The following is a 17374-nucleotide window of genomic DNA, read 5'->3' as shown; positions in this document are numbered from 1 at the left end:
AGAACACAGCACGTGGCACTTGGCAGGCAGGAGGGCTACCCACCCGCTGTGAGGCACCGTACTGCCAACAGCATGTTGGACCTGTGCCTTTCAACAAATACAGTGTGGCTCTTCCCCTGGGGACTCTGGGCCTCAGCAATACCCCTCACGTTCTTTGAGTCTTATTTCCTTCTTGCGCTACACGTGGGTGATGTGTTATCTCGACAATGAAATCAAAACTCTTCTGGGTTTGTACAATATTGTTCCCTTAAATGTCCTGCTCTGTTACACACATGCATACACCATACACACGTGGACAAGCAGGAGTACCATCTACAAAACTTTCTTTTGTGTTCCCTACTAGGTAAAAAAATCTCACTCTGATCAGTGACAGATACACATACATAATAAATATATATATTTAGTCAACAGTTACAGTTCTTTGCACCTGTCCTGTTGCAAAAAGCCTTCTGTTACAACAACTCAAGGACATGCAGAGGAAGATTTCCTCTCCAAGAGGCGATGGACCACATGCTCTGAGCATGACCTTCCATCCAGCCCTTCAGAGAGCCATCAGGACCTCCTTGTTCCTTAGGCTGTAAATGAGAGGGTTGAGGGCTGGTACCAGAAAAGAGCTCCTGGACAGTCCCAAGCTAGGGTAGACTGGAGGCAGAGAGGAGGTAAGGATGGATGGAAGCGCTCAGTAAAAGCTTGGTGTCTTGGGAAACAAGGACTGGAAGATCCTTGTGTGTCTGAACACATTAGCTCTCCCTCTTACCTTATGCACCTCAAATAGGAGCTGCTGGTTCCAGCACTGGCTGCAGGAACTTGGCCAGGAAGCCTCCCTGTGCAGCCTCTGCTCCTTGCCACCCCCGAGCATGCCATCCTTCGTGCCTGCCTAGCTGGGTCTGCTCTGGGTCAGCTCCCAATTTCTCACACCCCCTAGAGCACCCCATTGTGTGCTAGCTCACGGGCAGCACCAGGCAAACTCATCTACTGGAGGAGGCACCGAGGATACGGAGCCATCTCATCAGCACCTGCATCTGCACTGACAAATGGTGGCATCCGTGAGGATTTGTACAGCATTTGCTTGTTGGATCTCTACTGTGGAAGTCTGTGGGGCTGGACAGGCTGCAGCCTGGGGCGCTGGGAGCGCTGGCTGGTGCTCTTGCAGAGATGCTTTCTGTCAGCATTGCAAAGTCGTGGTGACTGGGGAAGAGCCTTTGCAACTGGAGGAAAGCAAGTTTGGCACCCTTGTCAAAAAAGGCTCGGGATGACCTGGGCAGCTGCAGGCCACCCAGCTTTGCTTCAGTTCCCAGGAAAAAACACTGAATGAGTCCTTTCAGAAGGCATGGTAGGTGGAGGAGAAGATGGGGAACAGTTAGCATGCAGTTACAGTGCCTGAAAAATGTGATTGCTTTCTGTGATAAGATGATGAGGTTTGATCAGGGCAGAGCAGTGGATAACGTTCCCCTTGCCCACAGCAAGGCTTTCAGTGTGACCAAGGCATTCGCTTTCGTCCAGAAACGCAGTTCACCAAAATACTGATGCCTTTTCTGTGTCAGCTGATGTTTGATTCTGTTTACAATCAATGACAGAAATAGGAACTTACCTGGAATAATTGGAACCCTCTGTCTTTCTCTGTTGCTCATAGATGAAGATGTGATGGCCGGTACAATTTACATGCATTGGTTTATACATCTAAAATTAGGCGATGCAAATCCCAGTTCGTGTGACTTCCTAACAGAACATGCTGATGTTCATCCACTACCTAAAATTGCTTTGTAACTCGGCAGTTTTATACATTTATTCTCCAAGTACAGAGAGCCAAACAGATAATGTAATTTCAGCCAGGAACTCCCCCATCACACCAGAAGAGCTGGGTGTCAGCAGCTGTTTTTTTCGTGCTGGGTAGGTACGATGTTGAAACCCACACCGAGTATGGAGTGATTCTGCCCCTGCTTTCTTCACTCAGTACTATGCAGTTATAGTTCTCGTGTCTCAATTAATAACCATATGCATAACAAAAGGGGCTTAATTAATTGCCCACACATAAGCATGCACAGACATTTTGGGTGCTTTGAGGATTCCTCCTTGTCTCCAGCTTCTATTCTGTAAAGCTGAAGAGAGCAAGGATGAAGACATCCATCCGATAGGTCTCATGTGACAGACCTGTGTGGACACCTCAGACACCCCAGGGTACCTCATGTGGCCCCAGATGCCAATGTGCAGGCACTGAATGGCATCCAAATGTATCACCATGAGCTGAGTTCTCATTAGAGTTAACACTCAGTAGTGTAGATGGTGGTAGGTCTTACTTGAAATGGCCATCATGGTGTAGCCAGCAGTTTCTTTCTAAGCCCAACTTCACCTTTTCCTCAGGTGATCCCAACAGGTTTTGCCCTATGATGGGCAGGGGAACCCCACTGGCCATTCTGGGGTGCTGACCACACAGGCCCATGCAGGGCTGTGTGCTGGATACCCGCCCTGTGCTTTCCTTGGGCACAGGCCGGGCACCGCCGTGTCCTGCCATTTCCCCAGGCTGGGAGACCTGCCTGTGGGTGACGGCAGCGGGGGCTGCACTTCCCTGGGTCCACCCTGAAGAACAAAGGCAGGGCTGCTACTGCCTCCCCTAGAAAAGATCTGGCTCCAAATAAACGCATCGATATGACTAGCAGTTACATCTTACAGAGGTGAGCAGAAGCAGAAGCTACCGACTTGGGTTTTGCTCTCTGTGTTGCCTTACAGAAGGCTGACAGGTCTCGCCGATGCGTTGCCACCAGCTCCTCTCAGCTGCCCGCACAGAACACCTCGGGTCCCCGCTGGGGAGGGTCCAACAGCCGGATGATAGCATGTCCCCTGTTGAGCAGCTGTCCTTCACTGAGCAACCATTAATCCCCCCTTCGAGTGCGGTGGCATGCACGACACTGCTTCTGCTGGAACAACGGCCCTTTATTGCACACTGCGTGTGCCAGGCCGGCTGGGCCGGTTCGCGTCTGGGACCCCCCCCTCCCCGTTGGCACTTGTGACTCTGAGAGTGGGCACCCCCGCACCCCAGCCTCGGCAGGTGCTCCTGCTCCTCTCCCTGCAGCGGGAGGCTCCCAGGGTCTTCTGGAGCGGGTGAGCGGGGCAGGGGCTGGCTTGGGGTGGCCGGGCTGGGCTGGGGCTGGGGCTGGGCTGGGGCTGGGCCGGGGCAACCTGAGCTGGCTTGGGGTGGCCGGGGCTGGCAGCGGGGTGTGTAGGTGTGGGGGTGGTGGCAGCCCTGGCCCCAGCTGCACCCACCTGGCCACGCATGGCCCCGGCACGGCTCCTGCGCTGCGGGGCTGAAGCAGGGCTGCACGCCGCCCGGAGGGCTGAGGCAACTCCGTGCCGCTCTCGGCTTCGCTTCATGTGCCGCCAGGTCATTAAGATCTGTAATTAGCCAGCGTTCGCCTCCCGGGCGGCTGGGCCGGCCGCGCAGTGGTAAGGTCGGGACACGCCCGGGGCCCGGCCCGCCGCCTCCTCACGCCGGGGCCCTGCCCGGGCCCACGGGCAATGGGGGTCCCAGAGCGCCGTGCGGCCGGGGCCCGCGGGGCCACAGACCTCCTGGCCTGGGGCGGCGCTGTGCGCTGCGGCCGCAAGGCACGCTGGGAGTTGTAGTCCTGCCCCTGAAGGCCGCGCCGCGCCCGCCGCCGGCGGTCCCGAACCACCGCTCCCGGTGCGCCCCGCTCGGCCGCCGCCTTCCGCTTCCTCCGCGCCGCGCCCCCCGGGGCTTGTAGTCCCCCCGCGCGATTCACGACGGCCCCTGCGCTCTTTCCGCGCCGTAGCGCCCGGGGGCCGGGATGGGGCGCTACGCCACGGCGGCGGCGTAAGGGCGGGCTCGGGGACTACGGGGCAGGCCGGGCCGGCGGCGGAGCGGGAGGAAGGCGCCGGCAGAGCGGCCGGGCGCCGCGGCGGGCGGGCGGGCGGGAGGGGGTGGAAGTTGTTCTGCCCGGGGGAAAGTGCGGAGCCGGGGGGGACGCGAGCAGCAGCGCGGCCGCCTCCATCCCAGGTAAGCGGCGGCGGGAGCGCGGGGGAGGCGGGCACGGGCCGCCTGGGGCCTCCCGCCGCAGCACCGCGGGCCGCGGCTCCCGCCAGCGCCGGTGGGTCGGAGCTCTCCCGGCCGGAGCCCCCGGCTGGGCCCGGGGCCGCCCCGCACCACCTGTTGCTGGTGGGCCCGAGCCCGGCGGGCTGGGAGCCGGGCCTGGAGGCCGGGGCAGAGGGGGTCCCGCGGCTGGGGGCAACCGGGAGCCCCCCGGGGGCTGTGCGGCTCCTGAGGGGGCCTCGCCCGGGGGTTGGGGGTGGCCCGAGGGTTGCGGTTCCTCGCGTCGTACCTCAGCCCGGCTGCGCGCCCAGACGGGGTTTTGATGAACTTGAGAGTCGTGGGGAGACTGGGGGGATGGGAGGGCTTCGTGCACCCCCGCGCTGCGCCCCCTTCCCTGCCTGCCCCGGGCCCCCGCTCCGCTGGGTGTGGGGGGATCAGCCTGCCCGGTTCCCCTCTCGGGAGCCTCGTGTACGGCCGGTAACGGGCACGGTGCTGCTGAGCGTCGGCTGCTGGGCTGGACCACGGCGCAGCCCCCGAGATGGCCGGGGACCCCTGTCCTTCAGGTCTGCCACGCTACCCTCCAGGTTAGAAACCCGCCTGCGGGGGGCTGAGCAGGGTTTTGTGCAGAGTTCCCAAAGCATTTGTGAGTTTGGCCTTTAGAATCGGCCCGCTGGCTCTTCTGCTTGGGTCTCTGAAGCATCCTAAGGCTGTTTGGGCCGCGATGCCTCATTCAGACTCCTGGATTTTACTCGTGTCGGCTCAGCTGCAGTTGTAAGCACGTCAGCCTCCAGCCCCTGGATGCAGAAGTCTGTTAAAACGGATGGAAAGGCTCTGTGTGCTGTCCAGCCTCTCCATTTTCTGAGCAGCTCTTCTCTCCCTTCCCTGTGCTTCTTTCTGGGTACATCCCTCCCAAGCATCGAGGAACAAATGCTTTAGAGTGGTCGCCTGGTGAACTGTTGGGAGAGATCGGAGAATGTGTACGTTGTGTTTGAAATGTCATGTTGTTTCCTCCAAGTGTTTTTTCAGATCAAAATCTCAGCTGGTGCTCAGCACTCTGTAGGCCTTCAGGCCTGGGATGCGGATGGGTGGTTTTTCATGGTCAGACAGAAGGTTATGTGAGAAGTGCTTACTGTACATGGCTTGGGGCGATCGTGCATGGACAGTGGTGCACAGCTGCGGGTCAGTTGGGAGGTAATGGAGGCCAGGAGATGCGTTTAGAGGGAGCCAAGGTGGAGACGGGCAGTGCAGATCCCAGCCGCTGGCTCATGGAAATAGGCTCCAGGTCCCGGACTGTAGCCGTTGTGATCTCAACACAGAGCTCTTGCCATACTTTGTGCATTGTCCGTAGGGGCTTGACCTTTGGGGCTGTGTGAGGTGCCACCTTTCCTAAACTGGAGCAGACCCATAGTGGCAGAACGGCCCCATGGCAGACTGGCCTCCTGCAAGTTTGCTGGTGGCTTTTCCCTGGCCATTTCTTGAGACCCACTGCTGAACAGACTGGCTTGTGCCTGTGAGTGAACAGGGCAGGACTGAGCTCTGCCTGAGGAATGAGTTGCAGTAGCAGAACATGTGTCAGAGAGGCATGATTCAAATTACTGCGATTTTATGTATGTGGGCATATGAACTAGTTTAAAGTTGCATCAGCTTCTGTTTGTGTCCAAGGCTTTAACAGTTGAAGGCAGAAGGCAAGACCCAACATTGCTCCCTTCCCCGGGTGGAGTTGGAGGGCTGGAGAGGCCTTTGAAGGTTTGATGTGACTTGCTGTGTTTGCTAAGCCATATTGCTTTGGCAGGAAAGAAAACAGCTTCCTTGAGCCTGATGACTTGGTCGTGAGGGAACCTGAGGCATGGGTGTCTTTTGAATCAGAATAAATATTGAAAACCAAACCGAAACTGCTAAAGTTGCACGTGAAAAAGGTCAAGTGTTCTGCCCAGACTTGGAGCTGTCTCATAGTAGTGGAAGGGCTGGGTGGCCCCGTGGAGGGCCCTGGATGCCCCCCGTGAGATGCACCGATTACCCCGGCGCTCTCGGGGGCTGCCTGCAGGGTACCTTTACCTTTCTTCTGGGCACCCTTTACCTTTTCTCTAAATACCGCTGGCTTTGCGGAGGGGAATGACCTGGGCCCTAGTGTTCCCTCAGCCAGCTGAGCATGATTGGCTTTATCTTGTGGAAAATATGCTGCTTTCATCCATCCTGGAGGTTTAGTGGGAGCTTGCCAAGTTTGCAGTGGTTGCACGTGAGACCTAGAGAGAGACCCAGCCAGTCTCCAGGCTGGTGTGTGCGGACGTGGCTGTGCTGATCTCCGCTGGTGGGGATGTCATCTGCTCACAGGTGAGATGCAAGTAGGAGAAATGCTTTTTTCCTCCCACTTTCCCACTTTGTCTAAAGCCAGGCTTTTTTTTTTTTTTTTTTTTTTTCCCTGTGTCTGGGTTTGTCCTGGCCCTTTCTGCGAGCAGAAGGGCCTAGAAAGAAACGGATCCTGTGGCATTTCCGCAAGTGAGGGTCTTTTTAAAGCCGGGGAGGCTGGAGTGAAGGGCTGTGGCTGCCTGTGGTCAGACCCAGGGGAAGGGAAAGAGGAGGCTGGTTTGGAAAACGTGTGTTGGAGCCCGGTGTCCTGTCGTGATGGCTTTCTCCTAGCATGCAATGCTGGGAGGAAACCGATTTGTGGAACTTGGGGCTCTGAGAAAGGTCATATCCAGTGCAGCCTTGGGAAAGCCGCTTATGCGGGTGGGATAGGTGAGTCAGTGGCTTCCTCCTCCTTTTCCATCATAATCCCACTCCTCAGAGCAAGAAGTGCTGTCTGCTGTCTCCTCACGAGCCTCCTGGACCTGCCTGCATTTGCCTCCACCTTGCTGGTTGCTGTTGGACCCTGCCTGAGTACGCAGCCCTTTCCAGGCTGCTGTCACTGAGCTGGGTAGAGAGGAGCAGGCTGCTACCAAGTTTTTGTCATGCTCTTATTGCTCTTTGGAGTGTTGATGCTTGTCTTGTATTTAGTAATGGCAGCTGAAGAAGGCAAGAGAGGCAGAAGGGCTGTTGCCTGCAGCCAAGAAACATTTAACTCATTTAACTCTTGCCCTCACAGCTCCCTTCCCTGTGCGTTGGCAGCTCTCAGGTTAGCTGATAGGAAATACCAACGATGTTCCCAAAATTTGCTCGTGTTCCATTGCTTGAAAGATGCTGAGGGGTTTTGTGTGCCATTTCCTCTTGCTCTGAAAAAATCGGCTGCTGCCTTGGTGCCTGGGCAGGAGGGAGAAGGGGGAGGCCTGGAAAGGAAATAAGATCCAAAGAAATGTGTCACCAGCAGAAAGAGCAATTGTTTTCCTGCATTTACATTGCAGAGCGACGTCCTGTTCAAGCAGCCGATGTTTGACAGCCAAGATAATACGTTTATATTGATGTAATTAGTGGGACGTGGAGTTTGCTGAATGGCTTGGGGGCAGCATGCTTTTCAGGCTAACTCCGGCAAATAGATCAGGGAGGATTGGAAAGCTGCCGTGGGTTGCTAGAATTGGCCCTTTGGGTTTCTGGAGGTTGAGTACATAACTGCTGATATTTCCTATTGTGCTGTACCCTGCCTAGTTGAAAAGAAAATAACTTGAGGGAACACGGGGCTATTTTTGCCAGCTTGTGATGATCAAGTCTGATTTCTAAAAACTGAAGCCGAGTCTTTAGGCTTGCACATTAAAAACGGTATTGGAACCATATCTCTGTTCCCCTACAAATGCATGCCTCTGCACTTTGCCAGTGGTGTAGACTCTAATGTGTGTTCTTAAAAACCAGAAATAGCTCTTCTGTTCCTGCAATGCAGCCCCTTTTGTAGCAAGCCAGGGCGCTAACTAAATGCTCTGGGCCTGAACAGCGTCAGCATTAGAGGGGGGTGGCGATTGCACCGTGTCAGGAAGGCTAAGCTGGCGTCTCACCCCAGTCCTGGGATTAGCAGTCCTTACGGAAGCTGCAGTGTTATCAATGCACATTCACTTGAGTAAAATAGAGACTGAGACCTTACAAAAAGCTGTCACCCCCCTCTGGTGATACCACCCAGCTGCGTTTCTAACTTGGTGCTTCCTGTGGCATCAAAGTTTCCCCTCCAGCATCATCAAAGTTCCCAGCCCCAGCCCAGGTGATTTTGCTTGACTGAGGGTATCTCTGGCAGCTTCCCAACTTGTGTTGTGTTCCTCTGGCAGCAAAAGGTCCTTCTGCTCCTGTAATAAAAAGGTTTGCAGAGAAGCTAGCTCTCAGACAGCTTGGCTAAGTAAGAAGTTAACTCCCCTGTATTTGTGCTGGTCTGTGGAAGTGGGAACATGGCGCAGACGTCCTTGTGTGCTGGGCTGTGTCCTCCCTGCCATGGCAGCTCTGCTCTCTGGAGAGGTTGCAGCACTGGTGTGGTCAAGGTCTTGCTCTCCAGCTTGTCCGTATCTGTCACCTGCCTGCAAGACTCAGGCCAGCGGGCAGGGCTTGGGCAGTCTTTGGAATTTCAGCATAGCCAAAAGGCTTTATTTTAAGCTGCTGGGTGTTAAGCGGTTTCTCTTCCTAGCCCATGCGTATGCAAACACGTCTCCTGCAAGAAAAATGACATGGTGTCACGCAGACTGATGTAGGCATTTGTGGGGTACTCCATCCTTTGGTGTTTGTCTTGCTCGCTCTGTAGCTCTCATAAGCCTTAAGCCTTTCCAGTGAGCAGGAGCGGCTCAGCTGTCTGAGTGCCTTGGGGATGCTGTGGGCCTGGAGTTCCTTATGTAGCCAGTGACGTACAGACCCTTCTCCTAAAAGGATCAGGCTGGTCCTTTTAAACCTTAATCAGTTCCTTATTTACTTTTTCGTAATCCCTGAGTGGTGTCACTTGCCCGTTCCGTAACGTTCTCCATTTGCTGGTTTGATTCCTTTGGCAGTGCGTGTCCAGGTGTTTCACCACAGGTTGTCTTTTCCTCGCTGCCTGGAGGCCTCAGTGGTGCAGAGCACTGGAAGAGAAAAGCTCTTTGTGAATTCACACTAACGTACCCCAGGGACATCATGCTGCACCTGGCAGTGCGGCTGTGGGGAGAGTGGGCAAGGTGGTGGGGGCACAGCTGGGTCTGTTGCTCTTGTGTGCTTCTGTCGTGTTCCCGAAGAGGCTCAGTGATCACATTATTCTGGCTGAATCCTTGTTTGCTTTTTCACTCCTTCCCCAGTCTGAGAGTGTGCTGGTGAGCCAAACAGTTATGGACAAGGGTTCTTATTGCCTCCAGCTGATAAAAGTCCATCCCAAAGGAGACAGCACTTTCACAAAGTATGAAATTCATTAAAACAGTTTGTTTCGAGAGCAGGGAATATGAAGGGGGAAAGGGAGATGTCTTGGGGGAGGGAGGTTTGCTGAGGCAGGTATTCAAACATCATGCCTTCTGGGGTGGGATGGGCACATTTGACATAATCAGAGGAATTTGTACTTTTGAATTTTCAGTAGATGTAACTGCTAACGATGTCCTGGCCATGCAGAGTAATTAACATCTGTTTCTGTATTTGAACATTCAGGCGGTGTGGCCCTCCAGACATCCCTGCGTTCACATCCAGACCCCTTGGGAGATCCTGCCCTGCTGCTAATTGTCAAGAGCTGTCCAGAATCCTTATTGTTGAGATCCTGCTGTGCTCCTGAGGTGTTGTGTTACCTGGTACAACAACAGCTCTCACCAGAATGCTAAGCAGCAGCCACCGTCAGGGAGAGTAAGGCCAGCAGTGGGCACAGAACTATACAGTCACCACGAAAGGTTTTGAAACCACAAGTGAAGAATCTGAGTCGACGCACAAGCAGACTAGTTCCAGTCTCCAGGCAGGACCCAGCTCCAGCCCGTCGCCAGCTGAATGGTGTGGGTAGCACATAGCCTTCCAAGAGCTACAGTTTGAGTGGATGCTGACCAAGTGACCTAAAATGTGAGGTTGGTTACACGTGCTGGTGTGATGCTGATCAGCCCGGAGTCTCGGCAGCCATTTATTCTTACGTGCATGCCTTTCCTCTCTGTTTGCCAGCTTGGTGCAGCAGCTGCTCCTAGCAGGCTTGGTGAGGTACCAGCAGCTCTGTGCAGAGACCATCTAGCATGCTCCTCCAACCGGGCCGCTCAGCTGGTGCCAACAGCAGCCGTTTGATTCCAGGGACACCAGGCTGACTTCACACCAGCTGGGCATCGGACCTGCAGAGCAGAAACCGTGTTGGGTGAGAGGCTTTTCTGTTGTGCTGGGCTGGGAGGGGCTGAAGGGAAAAAGACCTTTTCTCCTCTGGTTTGTAAGCGCGGTTACCCCGCTTCTTGTCTCCTGCTCCTCTCGTTCTTGTCTGTCTTCCTTGCTTTGATGCCTTCTTCAAGTGTTCCCCTCTCCTTCCTGTCTGTGCGAAGGCCAGGTGCTCTTATGGCTGGGGATACTGGCGTCCCCAGGTTTTCTCGTGGGAAAGGAGAGGCCGTAAGAGTGGAAGAGAAATGGTGGAGTCTTCTAGGACCTTGCAATCTTAAGCCATAGAAACTGCGTGACTGTCCCAGGGTGTGTTTGAGGCAGTGCAAAGGCAGGGAATTAAATTAGTTTAAGAAACTCTGCATTGCCTTGCCTGCAGTAAGTGCAGTGCCCTGGCAGTTCCCAGCCCAGGACTGGGACAGAGAGATGACTGTGTTGTACTTGACATGGTTGGGCTGCTTTCAGCCTGCTGGTTCAGAGCCTGCTCTGCAGACAGGACAGGGTGGTGGGAAGCCAGTCTGAGCTTGTACCTTCAGGATACGCTTGCAGTGTCTGCTGCAGGAGAGCGTCCGATGGTGTTGCCTTTGCGTTCAGATGAGCCAGACTGATGTGACCTCATCCAGGCCAAGGCTTTGGATCAATCGAATGGACACCAGTGTGCTGCGTGTTGGCCAGTCTGGTCTGCCTGGATGCTTATGGGCTAGCTGGAGTCTGCATGTGACTTTAGTGGCCGGCCTCAGCAGAAGGTCTGCAGGAATCTCCTGTGGTTTGAGAAACAATGAAGTGCATGAGCACTCTGGTCTTTGAGTGGTGACTGTCACCAGGACGGTGTTGGCCGAGATCTGTGACATGGCTAGTTCTTAACTGGAGGGGGGATGTCCTGCTCTTGGATCAGTTTTGATGCAACCTTGGAGCGTCTTGTGAATGCTACTGCAGGTGTGCAGAGCCCTTGTTCCCATTGCCTGGCCTTGCCATGCAAGGTGCTTTAGCAAGCAGAGCCTGGTGGAGGGAAGGATGGGAGTCTGTAGCACCACATGAGACTAAGGCAGCTGGATATGTCTTGCAAGGCATTTGAGAGTGACTCCTGTAACATGATCTCCTCTCCATCTGCCTGTTTGGGTTAGCATGGGTTCAAAGGCAGCCAGCTGGTCTTGGTTAAGAGGCCAGCTCCGTCACTGTGCTGGGAGGTATGCTGGATGGCCTGGTAGGGCTGGCTTTGCTGTAGCAAAGGCAGCTTCTTACTCAGAGCATCTGCATTATGTTTCAGCCCTCTCATCTGAGAGTACAGCATTTTCCTTATGTGATCATTATATTTGTTCAAATAACTGCTCTCATGGGCAAATATTGCTTAAGGCGTTGTGTAACAGAATATACATCCTACAGTTTCAGCTGTATTGGTGTAGCTGAAGAGGAGCTATTTGTGATGGAGACAGTAAGCCAGTATAGCTACTCTGGTGAGGAAAGGGGAGCAGTGTAGTGGTGTCGGGCACTGTTAACACCTGGTACAACTGAAGTGATATAGATTTATTCCAGTCATATAATTTCAGTTACAGTATCATCTCCTAACAGAAATAATGGCATGGCTATGACATTGGTGTGCAGAAGGATTTGTGTGTTTCTGAGGATGGCCCAGGACGAAGTGCAGGTGTAATCTGGAGGTGGAGAGGGGTAAGCAGTAATGTGATGCTTCTCCATTAGGTTATCACACTGAGCTGTGTCAGAAGAGGAGCTATTTTCTTGCTCTCCCTGGGTTTCACTCTCGCTGTCCCACCTCCCCTGTGCTCTCCTGGTTCCCTGTACTCACAGGGAAGGCGGTAGCCTCTTGTGCAGTTCTTGTGCAGTGATTTTTATCCCCTGGTTGTTTGTGATGGAAATACCAAATGCCACTGTTGTCTGTCAGGCTTATCCTACCTCTGTGTTTGCCTGAGGCGCAGCCAGAGATGTGGTGGTTTAAATCTAGGCCAGCTGGTTGAAAACTGGGACGTGGTGCTTGATTAAAGCCAGGAAAGGCCAAATTGCATAAAAATGGCAGAATGAGACACTCAGGTACTGCTGCCCTTGAGTGAAGAGCCTGGGCGGCTCCAGACAGTGCAGTGCAGTGAAGACTGGGAGCTGTCTGTAGCAAGGGATGCAGCTGGATGTGGACTGGACAAATTACGTATTTGCTGTCTGTCTAATCTGTGTTAGAATTAAAACTGTGGATGGAGTGTCTGGGGACAGTGTGCACAGGGGACATCTCCTCTACCTCCTGTCTCTGGGACTGTGCTTTCCAAGTCCCTGCCCTGGGTTTTCACTGGCTGTGAGACTCCACTTCTTGTGCAACTCTCTTCCCCTCCCTTCTGCAGTGGCCAGCTCTTCACCTGCTTATCTGTCAGCTTAGCATGATCTGAAGATACAATCCCTGATGTCCTTTTGAGTATGACCTCATGTTTGTCCTGTGGCTGGGCACCTATGGCCGTCTATGGATTCAGCTTGCTGAGTGACTGGGAGGAACTTCATGGGTCGTAGAGTCCAGTTCCATACTGGTGAAGACAGTCATCTTGTACAGGTTATGAACTTGTCCAGGAACTAATTGTTGGAACTCACTCTGTGCTTTTTTCCCCAGTGCTTCTGGAGCAGCTGGTCCAGAGATTCTGCTCTTTGAAAGGTTAGAAACCCTCCTCTGACTTCCAGTATCCAGTTTTCCTGGGCTGGTACTTGTGCCATTGCAGAGTGTCATCTTGCAGATGAGAGATGACTTGCAAATCTTTTTCCTTCCCTGGTTTGCTGTAACCTTTATGTCCTGCAGCATTCATGGCTCTTGATGCAGATTTGTCCTGAGAAATGTGTTGAAAGCTACTTTGTTTTTCCATTGCTTCTTTTTGAGAGGTTGGTTTTGCTGAGCGCATTTATTTCCATGTTGTGCTTTTGAGCGTTCTAAGTGCAGGTGGAGTTCGGAGCTGCACAGTCTGTGAATGTTAGTACAGAAGAGCACTTTTTGCGCTACTGTCACTTCTGTCTTCTTTTTTAATGTTTGTCCTTGCTACTTGTGCCATCTTGCCCCTTCAGGAGGGAGAGATGTTGTCAGAAACAGTTGAATCAAGGTGAATCTGATAAAGCAATATATTGAAAAGCCAGTGCCTGGCTCTTACTTGTGGCTCTTATTCATGTTTATCTCTAGCTGTGAATGTGCAATAACAACAGTTCTGTTCTGCACAGGCTGGCACAGCCTCAGACAGGAAGATCTGCTGTTTACCAATCAACACTCTGCTGTAAGTGAGAAAGGGGGAAGAAAAATGTTTTATTGCTGCTGGGTAACCCAGAGTGTAGTTAAACCTTTCTGAAAAAAAGAGGAAACTAAAAGCACATGTGTTACTCAAGATGCATTTTTGCTGGCAAGAGTCCCGTGTGTGTTCTTCCTGCAAAGCATCCCTGCTTATGCTACTTCCCATTAAATCTATAGCATATTGGTAGCAGGCAAGTAAAAGCTTCCTGTTTTTATAATGCAACTGGTCTCAGCAGGCAGTCTGTCGAGGTGATTTTTCAGCCTGGTGTGTTTTGTAGTTGGGGCAGGCTGTGGGCTGAGTAAGATGACAGAACTCTGCTACAAGGATTATAAACACGGGGAGGAAAAGATCTGGAAATCAGATCTGCTGGTAAAGCTTCCCAAGATTAGATGCTGTGGCTTGTCTTGTTTTTGTTTCTTCCCCTTGTCTGTCTTTCTGTGGCATTACCACGATGTTGCTAATGAGACAAACCATGCCAGCCCACACATGCTTTTGTTAACACTGCACTCAAAAGTCAGCCACAATTGGCGAGTAAACCGGAGGATACAAGCGTCTAGTTCCACTTCATTGAAGCAATGTTAATTGACTTAATGGAGTACTAGGGTTTTAGAGATTTGGTTGTGGGTTGTTTGTTTGGGTTTTTTTTAACATGTATGTACATTCAGACTCTTCAGCAGTGCCTTTGTTGCTATTTTCATACTTACTCAGAAAAGGACCTTCCTGCTCTTCAGTTGTTAATGGAAATGGGTTTTGAAGTTAACTCTTACTTTGAAGAAACCTTCCTACCCAATGCTTCTCCCTCTTTTTCTCCCTATAACTTCTAATTAAGATGTTGATAGCCCTTTCAGATCTGTATAATCCCCTCTCTCAGAGTGACCGTGATAGATTTCCAGTAGCTCACTGGATGATCTGTCACTGGTTTACAGTGTCCCATGCAAGGGAAAAGAGGAAACATTTTTCAGACTTTGATGCTAGTTGCTTTGTGGCTAAGCTGGCTCTACAATAAATCTGCTTTTCCTATCAATCTCTCACTTCAGGCTTTGGACACCTCTTCCTCTGCCTGCATGCTTATGAAGAGTCAGTGCTGGGTGTTAAATGCAGCTCAGCCCAACTCGGCTGCTGTGCATGAGTTTCTTCTGTGTTAAAGCTGGGCCAGAACCAGTTTCAAGGCAGCTGAAAGAAGGTAAAGATCCTCGAGCTTGCCTTTGCATGTTAATGTCTGTGGCCAGAAAGATATGCTGCTGTTCTGGACTTTGCTAAAGCGTAGCATGAAGTGTGAGATCCTGTTCTGATCTAGGACTCCAGGTTAAATTATCTTAACTAGACATGAATGGTCCATCTGGAAATCTGTTTGCAGGCAGCTAATTTCATCTAATGATATCTCCGCAAGTAGCATACCAGTCTTGTTTCTCACCATGATCTGGAAAATAGCTTATTTGCAGTTTCCAGTCCCCTAGACTTCCTCTAAGGTCAGAACATCTGACTCTCCTCTCTTCTCTCAGCCCTGCTGCCCTGTAACAAACATTTGGGTGGGTAAGTTTCACCCTCTCTCCAGTTTCCCCCGCCTCCCATTTGCAGTGCTTGTGTACTGCCTGTCATCGTAGTGCCTGCGAACCTGAAGACTTCTTGGCCCTGGGAGGTAAGGCAGTGCTCTCTGAGTCACAGGACTATGCCCCAAGTCACACAGGAGGCTCTGTGGTAGAGCGTGAGGGCTGAAAAAGCCTCCCACGTCCTAGTCAAGCATGCCAACTGCTGGCCTGTCCTTCCTGTTATACCTACTTCAGTCTGTCCTTGGAGGTACCTTCCCACCCCTCCCTGCCAGAAGATTTGCAAGGAACTGGAACTGGCTGACACCTTAATTTCCTGCCAAGACTGCAGCACTCAGGTTTGCATTGTAGTGCTGGTTTGGCAGGTGGGAGCCAGAAGAAAGAGCACCAAAACTTTGTTTCTTGTCAGCAAGACACCTGTTCAGCTTGGAGCATTCCAGCTTGCTTGGCTGCTTTGCAACAGGGGTCCCGTAGGTGATCACGGGAGCTCTTGTTGGACTTGAGCTGTATAGTTCTCATTGGGTTCGAGTTTAGCATCTTGGATTTCAGTCTATACTGCATCTGTCTGAGGTGGATGTCTAGTTGCTTGCCTGCTCATTCCCCCCCAGCCTTGTGGAAGAAGAGACTGTTCACCCTTCCTCCCCTGGGTTCACTTCTTTTATCAGGGTCGTCTCAGCTTGGTAAATACAAGCCATACTCTGCTTGGTGCTGGTACCTCATTTTGCATGTCCTCATGTTCTGCCACCCTGCCTTGTGGGGCTGGGAGCTCAGCTGTGCATCACTTGCTATGCGCACAAATGCTTGGGCTTCTTTTCCTTGCTTGGTTGGCATGACATGCCATCAGATCTCTACTCTGCATCCTTCTTCAGTTATCCCATGCCTGACCTCCTGTATGACTTTATAACCTCCTTACGCTGACATATCTTCTGCTGTGCACCTTACCCATCCCTGCACACTGTTCCCTGCTTACCCCAGACCCCATAAGCATGTACCTCCTTTGGTGGTTGGTGGGGAGATCTGCTGTGCATGGTGGCAAAGATTGGTAGAGGGCCAAGGGTTGGCCATGTCTTCATGATGTATATGAAGTAGTCTCCAGCTTGATGCCCAAGTCAGCCACAGCTCCTCCAGCGGCACTCATCTGCCCCTGAACTACTTTGTGTTTAAGGATGTGTGAGTCAGATCCTGCAGACCCCAGCGAAAAGGCTGCTTCTGCCAGGGCTGTGTGTGGGGACTGGCATTCAAATCTCTTCAGGAACCCTTATTTCTCCTTGCAAGCAGCAGGTTGCATGTGACAGCAGAGAGTTCCTCCTTTGCTTTTGAGGGTGGTACCAGGTCCCAGACCATCTTAGTCAGCCCCTAGACAGGAGAGTTCATGCAGCAGAGGGAGAAGGTTCACACAGCTTCAGTCCTAGAAGAAAGCTTCCTGCTCTGCTGCTTCCTCGGCACAGCTCTGAGGGATGTTTTTCCCCCAGGTACATAGTATGCCTTCTCCTGGGCCAGCAGCTGGCCCACCGCCTCGGACAAGCTGTCTGGTGTGCAGGGTGGCTGTGTTTTCACTGCTGGATCTTGTCTGGAGCAAGGGAGTAGCTGAGAGGTGACTTTACTTACAGAGTGGGGGAGCAGAGGAATTAATGAAGTGACAAAGTCTTATCCGTGAGGCTGGGAGGCTGAGAACCAAGAGAGGTCAGGGAATTCAGGCAGGAGCTGAGCTGGCTTGTGCTCTGTGGGTGAATAAATAAGAAAAGGAGTGTGTGGGGTATCCTGTCACAATTAGGGGGCTTCTGCACATGGGACCAACCGGGATGTGTCTGCCTCACTTGTTTCCCAGTGGGCTGCAGCAGCTCCGGGGGCCTCTGTCTCTTTTTTTCCTGCTGCATGCCAAAGGGAAGAGCCTGGGGCTGATCCTAGGAAGATCCTAGGAAAAGCTGATCCTGCAGCTTCCCAGATACGTTAAAACACGTGAGCTAGTTCCCTTTTTTTTTTTTTTTTTTTTTTGCTCTCTTCAGAGCCAAAACCTACTTTGAAGCTGGAGGGAAGGAAAGGGGGTTGGGCAGACCCAGATCCCCACCCTTCCTGCCTGCTTTGCTTTGGGTGGTGTGACAGAAGAGCTGAGGCCCAAAGGGTCAGCACCGCTGACTGGTGTTGAGGAATAGGATTTATCTGGAAGCATCCAGGCGACTGCTCTGCTGTCCCGGCAGCAGGAGGAACCTCCATGGGAAAGCTTTGCTGTCCTGAATTCACTGTAGGTGCCTGCTGCTTCTGGGTGCTGGTGGGGCAATTTGATGAAGGGTCTGCACCACGTGCAACAGATCAGGGTAAGTGGG

The 17374-nt window shown here is 52.6% G+C and overlaps 1 protein-coding gene across 8 annotated transcripts in view; it reads left to right on the top strand.

Moving 5' to 3' along the window:
- The first annotated feature begins 3595 nt into the window (after positions 1-3595).
- The window catches only part of CAPN15 (calpain 15), a 60831-nt gene continuing 47052 nt past the window's right edge, over positions 3596-17374 (top strand). Inside the window, exons 1-6 of one of the 8 annotated variants that reach the window (XM_080387345.1) lie at positions 3597-3826; positions 9551-9951; positions 10043-10226; positions 12843-12884; positions 13436-13488; positions 14541-14686. The gene's annotated coding sequence lies outside the window, so the exon portion shown is untranslated. Of the gene's footprint in view, positions 3827-9550; positions 9952-10042; positions 10227-12842; positions 12885-13435; positions 13489-14540; positions 14687-14729; positions 17366-17374 lie in introns of those variants that run through there. The other 7 variants (XM_080387350.1, XM_080387347.1, XM_080387351.1 and 4 more) reach the window with 7 other exon arrangements.

Source organism: Falco punctatus, assembly GCF_963210335.1.
Source record: "Falco punctatus genome assembly, chromosome: 4".
Classification (NCBI taxonomy): Eukaryota; Metazoa; Chordata; class Aves; order Falconiformes; family Falconidae; genus Falco; species Falco punctatus.
This window is presented reverse-complemented; position numbering and strand designations above follow the sequence as displayed.